Genomic DNA, 13,321 nt, shown 5'->3' on the forward strand with positions numbered 1-13,321 from the left:
GAGTGGTCACACGTATCTGCTCTACGGGAGTCCCTAAAAAATGATTCAGATATTTTGCCCCAAAACTATGACAGGAAAAATTAAAATTATGTTTCCTAGAATACACCAGAGGTTGGTAGAAGTGATGTCTTCCTAATTAAATGCTTGGCATTGAATGAATTGAATATTGAGTGCCATTCACAAAGTTCTTAAGCTTAGACAGCAGGGAGCTTTTAAAAGGGCAGGTAAGAGCAAACTTAGGTAGAAATCAGACAGACTGACTGGGAAACAAAATTACCCAGAATAATCATAAACTAGGGTGGCTTTGGACTTTGTATGTTTTAAGTTCATAAATTTCAGCTCTGTTGGTTAACTCTTTTATCTGGCAACAGATAGAATTTTAAGATAACTTTATAAGGACAATACATGCATCAATAAAATATGCATGTTGTATTAAAATTAGGTTGGTTTAATTAGCAGTTCTAAAGTTACAGAGACATAAAAGAACCACCACTACTGAGATCTGACAGTGAAGTTATGGGAGGAACTGCAAGCAACACGCAGATGAAGAAAGGCAGCATTGCTAGTGCTGCTAAAGAGCAGCAAGGAACTCAGAGGAAACAATATAAATGATGATAAGAGATGAAAAATTTTGGAGGCTGGTTTCAGAGCTCCAGACTGTAGAATGCAGTTGTTTGAAATGGACCTATTTCAAGACTGACAAAGTTCACTTAAAGTCCTCTCAAACTTCTGAAAAAGGCAATAAAACCCCATAACTGAAAATAAAGCCTAAACTCTAAATAAAAGTATTGCATGTTTTTAGCCTATATATTTTAAGTAGTAGTCTTCAACACTCTGTTAAGGTGGGCTGCACAGAAACTCATTGTATTTGAAAGAGACTCTTTAAAGGAGATCTTAAAGGTGTCTATTGTGACAGACCTGGCCAAAAACAGGAAGAGGACCATCCCATGTGAATATATTTTGGAGAAATATTTGTCCTGCAGCTCCCTGTGACTGGAAGGGCTATTTAAAGGTGAGTTAGAGAAGAACTGTATGCATCGGGAACAAACTACAAGCTGGAATGGAAGGTTGTTTTAATACACTGCTTTTTATAAATATCCAGTTTACCCAGAGACACTGAGAACTCAGGATAAACATCAAGAATAAAAATCTGAAGTAAAATAATGAAAACAAGACCTTGAGGGCAAGTGTCTTAAGCAAAATAAGCACCTGTCATCAAGTTTGAGGATGATACCAAACTGGGGGGAGTAGTGGATCTCCTCAAGACAGGACTGTTATTCAGAGGAACCTAGGTGGGCTGCCGCAATGGGCCAGCAGGAATCTTATGGAATACAGCAAGGACAGATGCAAAGGCCTGCATCTGGGAAAGAAGAGCCCCTTGCAATGATACAGGCTGGGGATGGACTGGCTGGGGAGCAGGTCTGCTGAGGGTCTTGTTAGACAGCAAGCTAAACCTGAGCCTGCAGTATGCTCAGGGAGCACAGAAGGCCATCATCATCCTAGGCTATATTAACAGCTACATATCAAGTAGATTGAGAGGAGAGGTCATTTCCCTTTGCTCAGAGCTCATTAGATGGCACCTGGAGTATTATGGCCAATTTTGGGGGCCCCAGTACAAGAACAGCAATGATAAACTGGAACAAGTTCAGTGACGGGCCATCAAGGTAACTGAGGGATAGAGCACTTGCCCTGCAGTGAGAAGAACCTGGGGTTGTTCCTCCTGGAGATGAGCTGGCTTCAGGGGGACCTCACAACAGCTATCCAGTACCTGTAATGAGGTTTTAAAGGAGGTAGAGCCAGGCTCTGTCAGGAGACAGCAGTGCATGGCAGGTGTGCAAGAGATAATGGGCATAAACTGAAACAAAAGAGAGTCAAACTGGGTATAAATAAAAGCATTCTTCTTCCCTGTGATGAAGTCAAGTAGGAGAACAAGTTGCCCAAGACGTTGCACACTCTCCATCTTCTGGGATTTTCAAGACCCAACTGGATAAAGCTCTGAGCAACTGGGTCAGATCTCATAGCTGATTCTGAGTTTGAGCAGGCCTAAGACCTCCTAAGGTCCCTCCCAACCTAAATTTTCCGGCGATCATTCTGTAAGTCTATGAAATGTTTATTATGTTTGAGAGTAGCCTAGTTGAGAGTGTCTTCTCTTCACAGGACAGGGTGACTTTCCTTATTCTTGGCAGAGGGATAAATAATTTACTTAAACATCCCCATTCAGATTATTTTCAGAAGAACACAGTGCTAATCATATTATAGTGTTTTGTGGGGGCAAGAAGTGGCTTGATTAAATAGAGGACTAAACCAAAATGAAATGTGAGGTTAAAGAATGGCTGGTTCTCTCCCATCACTACACAGTCAGCTCTCACACTGTCTCTGTACCTTGTGGTGTCTCTCATAACAAAGCTGTGAGCACAATTTGCTGTGGCGTAACAAATGGAGACATCCCAAACTGCAAAATTCTGCAATGGTTACTACTGAGACTGAGGGCAAGAGAGAGGTTCAAACCTAGCCCTTATCCTCTCAAGAGTGTGACAACTGAAGAACACAACAGCCTTTCCATCAAAATCAGCAGTGTCCCGAACACATAGAGCCTGCTCTCTCTGAAACTCTTTTACAGGGAGACTGCCAAAGTATTTTGCAGCAAGCACACCAAGGACCAAGAACAGACCCCCCACTAGCCAAGAGCATTCACTCTCACTCTGCCTATGTACAGTAGGCACAAAAGATGCCCAGATAGAGATGGAAAACATGGCAACCTTTCTAGGTTTTTGCAGAAGCAATGCACTCAGTATTTATAGATTGCAAATGTAGCAATTCTTTACATTTGGTTTTAATGCCAATAAAGATGCTTGGGAGGAGTTCATTAACCAAACTGAGATTTGTTCCTGAGATTTGTTAATCTCCAGCAAGACAACTGGTGAAATCATCACTGGCAAAATGAAGCTGGAAACATGAAAGAGGACGGCTTCACACTTCATCATCATTGCCACAAGCTATTAATTTCCCTCTGAAAATGCAGTTTAACAATTTTGATTCAGGAAAGATGAATGCCCATAGCAGGGAAAGTAAACATGAACTATGGAAAGTCTTTCTGGTTAAGCTGGAAAGGCTGCAGCCAAGATATTTCCCACTTAACCTTCATCAAGAAAAAGGTCAAAAAAGGCCAATGTGTTCAAGCAGGGCACAGGACAGAAAAGAACAAAACTTCCTATGAAAAAGATTAAGTTCACATTCTTTTGGCTTTCATTAAAACTATTCCACATCACTCCACACTTTCATTTAAAGAAGTTTCCTGACAGGATTGAACACAAGATCTTAAAGTAGAAAAAACATAAAAGTATACATGGAAAACAGTTCATGTACTATATAAAAAATGGGGAAAAATATGAAGGACACATAAGAAACAGCAGAAGAAATACCTTTAGTCTTTGAAAATTATATAATATGTGGTGCCCAAGGTAATCTTCCATCCTGTGTACTTTAAGCTGAACAGTTCCCAGGGCATACGTGGCTTTACCAAAGTAGAATATTTTTGTTATACATGAGGCTTCTAAGGAAGAAAAGATTTTCTTCCAGCACTACAAAAAAGTAAGATGGAAATTAAGGTCTCTAGGTATGTCATTTCCAAGCTGCTGAGAAAACAGATTAGCTTCTTTTTGACACTACCACCTCCCCATATCCATTATAGCATCTATAGTTACTGGACAATAGAATATGATACATGGTAAATACCCTAGAAATGTTGGATGGTGCGATACTGTGCTCAGGATTTCTCCTGGAAGAAAAGTATACCTTTAAGCAGACTGATATGTGGTTGGATCAATAGATACATGCAAGAAGCACACTGAAATGCCACTGAGAGAGGGAGAGAATGTATTTCATTCCATTTGGTCCACTCACCAAATCTGATCTACATTCCTTCAGGAGATCTATCAACCATGACTCATACTCCTTCTCTGTCTGTTTCAGAAGTTGCCTGCTCACTCAGACTGATTTGCAATTCCTGTATCTATGTTGTCAGCATGGCAGTTTATTGCCCACCTGAATTTTCATCCTCCATTGTTCAGTAACATTGTTCCTATTAAGTGTAGATGTCAATGATTCCCGACAAAGCAGGGCAAAGAGCTTCTTCAAACAATGAGAGTGGCCCACAAAGAGCTTTGAAGATAAGGACTGAGACATGGGCTCCTCATGTCATAATAGATGTGACTCAGCAAGGTGTCTGGAAGAGAGGGGTGAGGCATTCCTGGAGACCTGCTCTGCCCTCTGTTAGGCTGTCATCCAAACTAACAGCAACACTTTTTCTAAAGATTAGTTTTCTGACAGTAAGGCATGACTTCAAAAAAACCCAGACCCATAAATATATGTATTACTGAGATCAATTCCAAACTGAAAAGCCCAGCATATTCTTCTACTGCAGTCAGGGAAAAGTGGCAGTTTTGGCAGCTATAGGTGATTGGAGACTAGAAAAACACTGTACAGTTCAAACAGCTACCACATTCAACACACTGGTGCTCCACGTCTGTGTCTCTTTTCCCAGTGCCATGGTAGCACTAGTGTCACAGTTCAGGCTTCAGCGTAGGGCTGTAATAGTGCAGCAAATGTAGAATGTCTCAGTCACTGCTGCTCGTTATCTGAACTGTCTCTGGCTGAAGGGCAAATATTCTTGTGACAAATTAAAATTTGCTCTGCACTGGACTTTGCACTGGAGCTCCTGAGGTGTGTGAGTGTACTCCATTAGTAATCTCCAGCAGAGGACTGAAGAAGACAGGTCACAGCAGTAGCATCACTCATCCCAACTGGAGCTGCTGATGCTCATATTAATGACCTCAGTAAATAGTGCACAGTAGGCAGAAAACGGCTTTATTCAAAGCAACCTTGAACCAACATGCAAAGGGAAAATCTATAGAAAGTCAGCAGTGTGGTAGGTATACTCCTGAGTATAATCACAGAACTCACTCAACACAGGGACGTGTTCAAGCTCCTTGGCACACATGATTTTTTCCAATAACCCTGTGGATTTCTGACAACAATCAAGGACTCTTACACAGCACAAAAAAGGAGAAATACACAAAGTACACATGATATTCTCACACTACTCGTGCTGTCCAGATGCCAGAAAGAACAGTGAATTCTCCAGGCTTACATACAAGGTAAACAGGGTTCCTCAAAATGGACAGTGTCAAGATAGGTTGCACAATATCACTTGTCCAAGACAGCATGGACATCAGTTCTAGCTAGCCACATCCTTCTTTTACCTGGCTTTTGCAGACCACGCTGGCAGCTATTCTCTACTCCAAAGGATTCACAGGATTAAATGGACTTGAGTTTTATGTTAGAAGTATCCATGGTACCCAAGACCAAAACAAGTACCTGTAACAGAGACCTGTTTCTTGAGATATGGTTATATTGCATCTCAAGCCCTCCGCAAGGTGCTGAGGTGCAAAAAAGGTGCAAAATTTGCAGAGAGGGAAAGTTTGCAGAGCAATTTAGTGAAAGGGAAAACTGGATGTGAGCTGAATAGGATGGAAACGACCTAATTGTGGCTGCCTGTCTTCCTATGTTGAACTATTTGTTATGTTTTTGAGGAGCCTGGTGATCCCTGACTACGCATACTTTAAAGACTCTTAATTTTACTCTTCCTCACTTCAGAAGATCCATGCTTTAGAGAAATTCTCCATAACACACAGAAGGAAATAAAAAAACTAACTCGGCGTCCTTTTGCACTTAGGAGTTGAGTTGCAGAGCAGTAGAGCACAGGAAGCCTTCCTCTGTGAGCCTGTATACCAGCAATGGACTAAAGTTTACAGTGAGATAAGAAATGCCAACCCTCTACTGATATAGAGATAAAAGAAACTATTGGAATGCCTGGCAGATAAACTTGTGTTAACTTCAGAACATTTTTATCGGTCTAACTATGGTAATGATCTCCCTAAATCCTACACAATGGTGGCCAAGCAGATAGTGTTACAGTCTCAGTTCATAAATTGACTCTAGATGTAAAATAGATAACAACAAGGTAAATTCACATGAGCTTTGCTAGGGACACATACAGGTATTACAGCTATTTTCTTCAACAAAATAGTGGGGAATGACACCGAGGGAAACCATGCTAAAAATTACTACAAAGATTGGCTGAATGTGTACTTTTTTATTGCTGCCAAGTTACCAAAACGCAAACATTGTTCTAAAATCTACTCTTGTCAGCATTTTTGCAGTCCTTGAAAAAAGTGGTAGCTAAAAGGTATCATGTGCTGATTATTTACAGTATGTTTAGTTTACCATTGCACTACTGTTCTCTAATTTCTGACTGGCATGCACTAAGGCAGTCAAGTCAGTGGGAGGATAATCCTCAAAAGATTTAGCATAGCTAAATCCAGAAACATGGGCAATGAATCTTTTACAATTCTGTCTTTCTTCCATGCTTTGTCCAACATCACCGCCTTGTAAGATCATCCATTACTCCTCACTACAACTTTAGTGCTTGTAGGCATCAACGACATCGCTGATCCCCCTAAGCTTTATCTGCCCCACAGCTTCTGAGGCATTCTTTCAAGTAACAACAGCGGGTGATTTTAAGATTTTTTCCTATAACTTATATAATTTATGAAGAGAAAGTTATGCATTTTTCTTGTTGGCATAACCCAGCACTGAAATGGATGACACGTTGGAGGAGTACAGTGTTCCATTTCTACAGTCAGTACCACAATTACATTTAATCTAAAACGAGCATCCTAGTCTCTTCAGGTGAATCACAGTTCCTGCTGTTCAAATGAAAGACCTGCTTCATACTTTCTTCTGTGAAAAGTATAGGAACACCTTCAAGAGCTGCAAAGGAATTAACATTATGGCTGTTCAAATACAGACAGTGTTTATCTATGGCATTGCTCATCTGTGGGCCAACCAAGAAACCAACCCAAGCTGATATCAAGTCCCTCCAGCTGAAGCTCCTTAGCAATCCTTGTAAAGCAAGTGGCTAAACTCCATCCCTACATGTGCAACTAAAAGAGGCAAGTGCCTTTAAAGGTTTCCAAGAGGAAATACTGCCTGCCTAACCGCAATGCCTGGAGGCCTTCAGAGGGACTCTCCACTGATCAGAGAGAGAACATGCCTTTAGGTAGCTTCTGTCTAAGTATTTAAGACCCAGGGGCACCCCAGCTGCCTTGGCTATCCAGACTGGATCCCACCCTCAGGATCTCATTCACCTTTTTAAAGCAGCAGCTCAGCAGACACTTGTGTTTCTTTCCTGTTTTCTCTCTATGCTTCTTTATTAGCTTCTTTCCAAATCCTGTTTGTTGACTGGGAAAGTCAGAAACAGTAAGTGGGCCTTTGCTATATTCTGAGCGACACCACAGTAGTCCTCTCCATAAAAACAGACAGGTTTCTGTTAAAAGTGCTCATTTAGCCTTCTGCTCATGGTGACACTGGCACAGTCACACATGTCTGTTATCACACCTTCTCCTGTAGACACCCACGGTGCCCCGGTTCGCAGGGTGAGGTATCATCAGCTAGCTGAGTGATCTTACAGCTCACGCTCCTCTGAAAGGTCACATTTCTCCCCCTCAGCCCAAGCCACCAGCTCCACATGCTTCCCTTGCACCACGTGGACCCTGTCCACTTGCTGAGCTGAACCAGCTCACTAGCAGTCAGCCAAGGCAGCTTCCCACTGCTCTGGGGAGCTCATCCAGCAGGCCGGGGGGTGAGCCAAGAGCCAAACCTGGCACGAGGGAGGAGATGGGAACACATAGCTGGAGGCAGAGGATGGGAGGATCAAGGATGGATTTCTCCAGGGCAGCAAGCTACTCCACTGGCTGAGAGGAGTCAAGCAGCCCCACCCTCTGTTGCAATAAAAGCTCTTTAACTAAACGGGAGTTATCAGACAAATGATCAGAAATTTCAGGGGGAGCTGATTACGGTAAACCTCAGGAAAAAAACGCTGGTTGGTTTTTTTTTTTTTTTAATTGCCAGGTGTGACATACACAAACCCACCTTATTCACAAAGTCTGCATGCATTTACTTAGTGAGATCTGGGGTTTCTGCTAGTTTTCTTCATGTTTCTGGAGCTGCATGCAAGTCAGCTTCCTCAGCAACCAGGAGGATTAGGTTTAAAAAAACAGAAAGGAGAGATCTGAACTTCTCACGTTATATCTTGACTCTAACACTTGGAGCTTTACAAAGGAGGCTGAATATCATGAGACTACTGATAAAAGTAAGGAGAGTTGGCAGTTCTGTAGACATTTATGGGCTTGGTAACACATTTTTCTGGTTTTAAGTGAAAACAGACAAAATAGTGCACATGCTAGAATAATGAACATCTTGGCACATTCCAATTACAATACTGGAACAGACCACTGTTCTGTTTTTATCATAGAATCATAGAATTTATGGATGCTTTTGAGAAAAACAATCCCTATGTTCAGCTCCCTGTTACATTTATTCTCCAGAACTCTGGTGCCAAAAGCTTCCCCATCTTCTCTGCAGGCTTTCCAAATAGAGTTTGCCTCCTGTGAAGCACCACATAAATACAGCTGTTGCAGAGCAGCTCCTCTCCTTGCTAAGATGGGTTAGAGTCACATCATAGAGAAATGGCAACATGCAGTGCCATAATTACACTCAGATGGCATCAGGAAAGATTTTTTTTTTTAAATAACATAACATTAATTATTTTCATTTTTTTGCTTCCATTTAGAAATTGCATGATATATTCTGTGAATAATCTAGCATTGATCTACAAAACAGACTGGATTGCCATAGCACAGTACCAAATCTAGAAATCTTCCAGAATATAACGGCGATATCATCACACTATGCTGTGATAAAATTGGTGAACAGGAATAATTATTGTTTGGAGTTCCAGAAATATTATCAACTTTGCAGGGAGCTATAAAAACTACAGTGGAGAATTATAGTCAATTGTAAGTTGATTTTTGCTATAAGATAAATCGAAACAAAATTTTAACAAAGTCATTACAAAATCTTGGGTGAAAAGGGCAACTATTAGAAAAATGTTTCACTGTAACCAAATCACCAGTGATGGTTCAGGCTAGGAAGGCTCAGAGCTCCAGGATTAACAGAGCACATACACAGTAACAAAGCCTTACCAAAACTTTTAAGCAGATTCTGAAAGTGGGAATTGAAGTTCTGGGAAATCACTGATACCAAATCTGCTGTGTGCAATGCATGAACTAGAAGATGAAACAAGTATTTGATTTCTCAGAAAATAAAAGTGTTAGGACACCCAAAATTAAAAAGAAATTACTCTCACCAGTTAACAATAACTTTTGAGCATGAACAAGCAATACTAAAGTAAAGACGTTGCAGGGGCTCTCAAAAGGAGTCTCCTGACCTAACTGAAATACGCTAAAATATTTCAGCTATAAAGTGTCTGGTTTGGTAATTCATATATTACTGTGTTGCATGCTGAGGTGATGCTGGTGAAGACCTTGAGTCTTTCCACTTCAAAGTGTCCTCTACAATCATATGACAGTGTTGAACCTGCCCTGCTTGGTAAGAAAACAGTAGACTAACTGCACTGTGATCATATGTAAATGGTGAATTAGTGTTGGAGCAAGAAAAGTGAAGGATGAAAAGAAGGGGGTTGGAGGTGTGGTGGAATATTATGTTGCTGGTCCAGCTGGGAAGGCAAAGTGATGATTTAGAACTTGTTAAACAGAGAAGCAGGCTGACTTGCTGCTTGTACTGGGGCACAGCAAAGGGGACCTCACACTCCCTTCTGCTGCTTTCCACATGTGTAACTGCATGTTTTTTCCACAACGTGTAACAAGGTCTACAGGTAACTGCAGTGCAGGGACAGTCATAACCCAACGGATTATTCACTATGTACATACAGCCTCCCTAGTCCATCTGTAGCCCCCTTACAGAAGCTCTACCTGTGATGGAGGTATTAGGAAAATCTAGTATGAGAGACAGCTACTGGGTGACATGTATGCCATGTAGCTCTCTTGTGAGCTGTGCTGTTCTGTGCCTTCTAATTTAATACCGTCAAATTCTCTGAAGACAGCGGTTAAAATTTAAACAGGCTTTCTGAAAACACACTCTTGATCCCATTATCAGTGTCGTGGATGGGATTACAATGGGGGTGGTAATGGTGGAAATGTTTTCGGAGAGATCTAGTATCAACAGCAGGAGTGGCCATTAATTGGATTCTTTCTGTGTCACCGCAGAGTTGTCACGGGACCTCCGTTCTCTGTTGAACACTGCAGCTCTCAAGGCACTCAGAAAGGAGCTTTCTCAATTGTTATCGCATCAGTCTGCCTTCCCACTCAAAGACAAATCCCCCAAAAGCCCTTTTTAAAGCTAAGGAAATCATGGAACCCATGACTCCCATGACATCTGTGACAAGTGTCCAGCCTCGCCTGGATAAGAATGAGTCCTGCCATCACACAAGGCTCAAACTCCTGATCCTGCATGAACAAACATGTAACATCGAGTGCACTATGTAGGTTAAACAAAGCTAGATAATAAACTGCAAACTGTCAAAATAGTCTGCAATGAAGTGATCTAGTCAGAACAGAATTTGCAAATATTTCAAACTATTTTTTTCCATAGCTGCCTAGCTTCCACTGAGAGTGGGTTTTATAATAGCTTCCACATTTGGAAACACTGTCCCCAGCATCACAACATTTTTAGTAAACTGTTTTTATCAGTTCCTGACTGGAATGAGAGCTGTAACAATAATTTTCACACTGATACTTGCCATCTCTAGGATACTTCTGGATTCCTACATGCATTTTTTTCCCTAATGACCTCTCATTTAGTCTACTTTTTGATGATGTATTTACATGCCATTTGGAAATTCACCAAGTTTTTTTTTTTTTTTTTCAATGTGAAATTACACCAATCATAATTATTTTTTTTTCCTCTGAAATGGAGACAAAAATCAATGGAAGGCCAAGGAGACATGCCAAGCAGCAGAAATTGAAGCTGCGTATTATAATGGAACAAGCTCACCCACCTCGATTATAAAGTGCTAAGAAGAGGAAGCCTCTGACAAGCAATAAACTGACACATAATTAAGACAATTCAGGGCAGAACACATTCTGGCTGGAAGACATTTTCCTGGGCTCTACCTCACTGCTCAGAACAGCACGGAAAAAAACCCATGGTGACACTTTGAAAATGACTTTATGAAGTATCCCACCAAGTCTTCACTAGCTGGGAGAAAAAGAAACCCACCAGCTTTTGTGCAGTGCAGATTCCCTCACATCACAAACACAGTTGATAGTACAGACATGCCTGGTATGTTTAGCATTCCATATAAAGCAAAGATGAATTAGCCGCAACAAAAATGTGTTACAGCTTTCATGAGGCAGTTTATGGATCTTTTTGTATCTCTGGAATTTTTAACCTTGAGTGTATCGTGGATCTACTGAAGTTGTACTTGTCTCAGATCTTTTCCTCAGATTATTTTAATCTCACTGTGAGGAACATCTTTGTGAATCCTGAACACTTTTACAGCTGCTAGGATGCTAATGGGAACTTCATGTGTGTACCCAGTACAAGTGCTCTCAGGGAAAAAAAAGGCAGTGTCAAAGGAAGGTATGTAGAAGTCACCATAAATATGTCTTTGAATGTTTACCATCTGGTATAGTAGATTACATTTTGACAAGAAGCTGGACTGCCCCGTGGGCATTGTCTTTTAAACAGCCCCATCATTATAAAGGAAGGAAAAACATGATTTGCTGTTTCTAGTTTCTCAGCAAGATTTTCTGGCGGTGCTAGAGAAACTAGGTTTTTCCCCTAGAAAAATAGTAACAAGCTGGGCATGTGTAGCTAGCTATGCACTTTCTTGAAAAATACATTTTCTCATAGATCATCTGATCTGTGATCTGACAATACCCACAGAGAGGGACGCGTTTCAGTTAGGCTGTGACAGCAGCAGGCTGTGCAGCTCACAGCACTGCACCTTCGCTTTGCTGGAAGGCTAAATCTCTGTGCACTGAAGCTGGCTTATTGGGCTTCTCACAGGACGCACTGGGAAGAGTGAAGAGGAGAAATCCAATATACAGGGCTTCAACACAGAGTCGTAATGAGGTTTCCTTTGGTTTTGTTTTTCATTTTTAAGCTTGTAAAATTTTCCATCACTTTTTACAGTGAGAAAGAGTAGACTGAGAGAAAAATAAAAACTGGTCAAATTTATTCACATACGTCCTGGTCTGGTTATGCAGTCATATTGGGGATTTAGCTAATTCTCTGTTTCAAATTGCTGCGGGTCACTTCCGAGGACACATTCTTACTGAAAAGTGTGTTTGAAAATACAAGCTGAGAACAACCTGTGAAGAAGGGGCCAAATAGTCAGCCCCCCCCCCCCGCCTCCAAAAAAAACCCCCCAAAACCCAAACAAACCACAAAAAAACCAAACCCCCTCAAAAAACCCCAAAACCACAAAAAGTTGGTTTGAGGCAAAAATATATATGGAACCTGAAACATGGGTTTATGGGCATCGTTACACAGTTGAATGCCAAAATCACAAAGCACCAGCTATAAATCCCGTTGTTCAGCCTACTAAACAGATCTTGTTTCAGAACACATTATATACAGTATTATTTATAGAATATCTCACCTGTAAATGGTGAGGACAGTGTTAGATTTCTTTCACAAGTAGGAGGCCAATAATTCGTAAGCACCACAGGTATGTGAGAGTTAGTATGAAGATCTGTTATAGTGTGAAAGAAAGAAATGATTTTGTTACTCTGCACAGGAAGACAGTATATATATACAGTAAATCTTTTATTAAAAAACAAACAAACAAACAAAAAAAAAAGGAAAACAGCCCATCCTCTAGTTTCTCCATCGAGATCATTTAGAGCAAAACAATGAGAACGTCTTAATTCTCTGATAAGATAACATACCATAATTAGTGACAACGTTTCTGACTTCTTAGTTTTCTGGGCTTCCCACACTCCAGACATCAGTGAACTTAATAAAGGAATTAAATGAAAATGATAGCAGAGCACTTCCATAACTAATCTCTAATTACATTTCTGCCCCTTTTCCTTCCTAAACAGAAATTTTTGCTTACTTTTAATTAACACTTCAGATCGCTAGTTTAGAATCTATAAATACAGTGAGACTTTAATGATCCATTATAGTGATGCTACTTAGTTTTCAATGACTTGTAAAACTTTCACAAACAGATCTGCAAATGAATTACATCCATCTGCTCTGCTGCAGCTGCAAGAGCAGCATTACGTTGCACCCTGCCTTTCCTTACTTTCCTGGGTTTCTCTTAACTTTAAGCCCATGTGTAAGCCAAACCGCGTCGACACCGATCATCAGAAGCCCAGCCAGGTCTCCA

The 13,321-nt window shown here is 40.9% G+C and overlaps 1 protein-coding gene across 4 annotated transcripts in view; it reads right to left on the reverse strand.

Annotated features, from left to right (window-relative positions):
- SULF1 (sulfatase 1) overlaps positions 1–13,321 on the reverse strand; it is a 127,273-nt gene that overhangs the window by 112,972 nt on the left and 980 nt on the right. For 3 of the 4 annotated variants that reach the window (XM_055800017.1, XM_027791703.2, XM_055800015.1), the window contains exon 2: positions 12,587–12,679. The exons of the other annotated variant lie outside the window; for it this stretch is intronic. The gene's annotated coding sequence lies outside the window, so the exon portion shown is untranslated. The remainder of the gene's footprint in view (positions 1–12,586; positions 12,680–13,321) is intronic. 4 annotated transcript variants of the gene reach the window in all.

This window comes from Falco peregrinus, chromosome 3 (genome assembly GCF_023634155.1).
Source record: "Falco peregrinus isolate bFalPer1 chromosome 3, bFalPer1.pri, whole genome shotgun sequence".
In the NCBI taxonomy this organism is placed as follows: domain Eukaryota; kingdom Metazoa; phylum Chordata; class Aves; order Falconiformes; family Falconidae; genus Falco; species Falco peregrinus.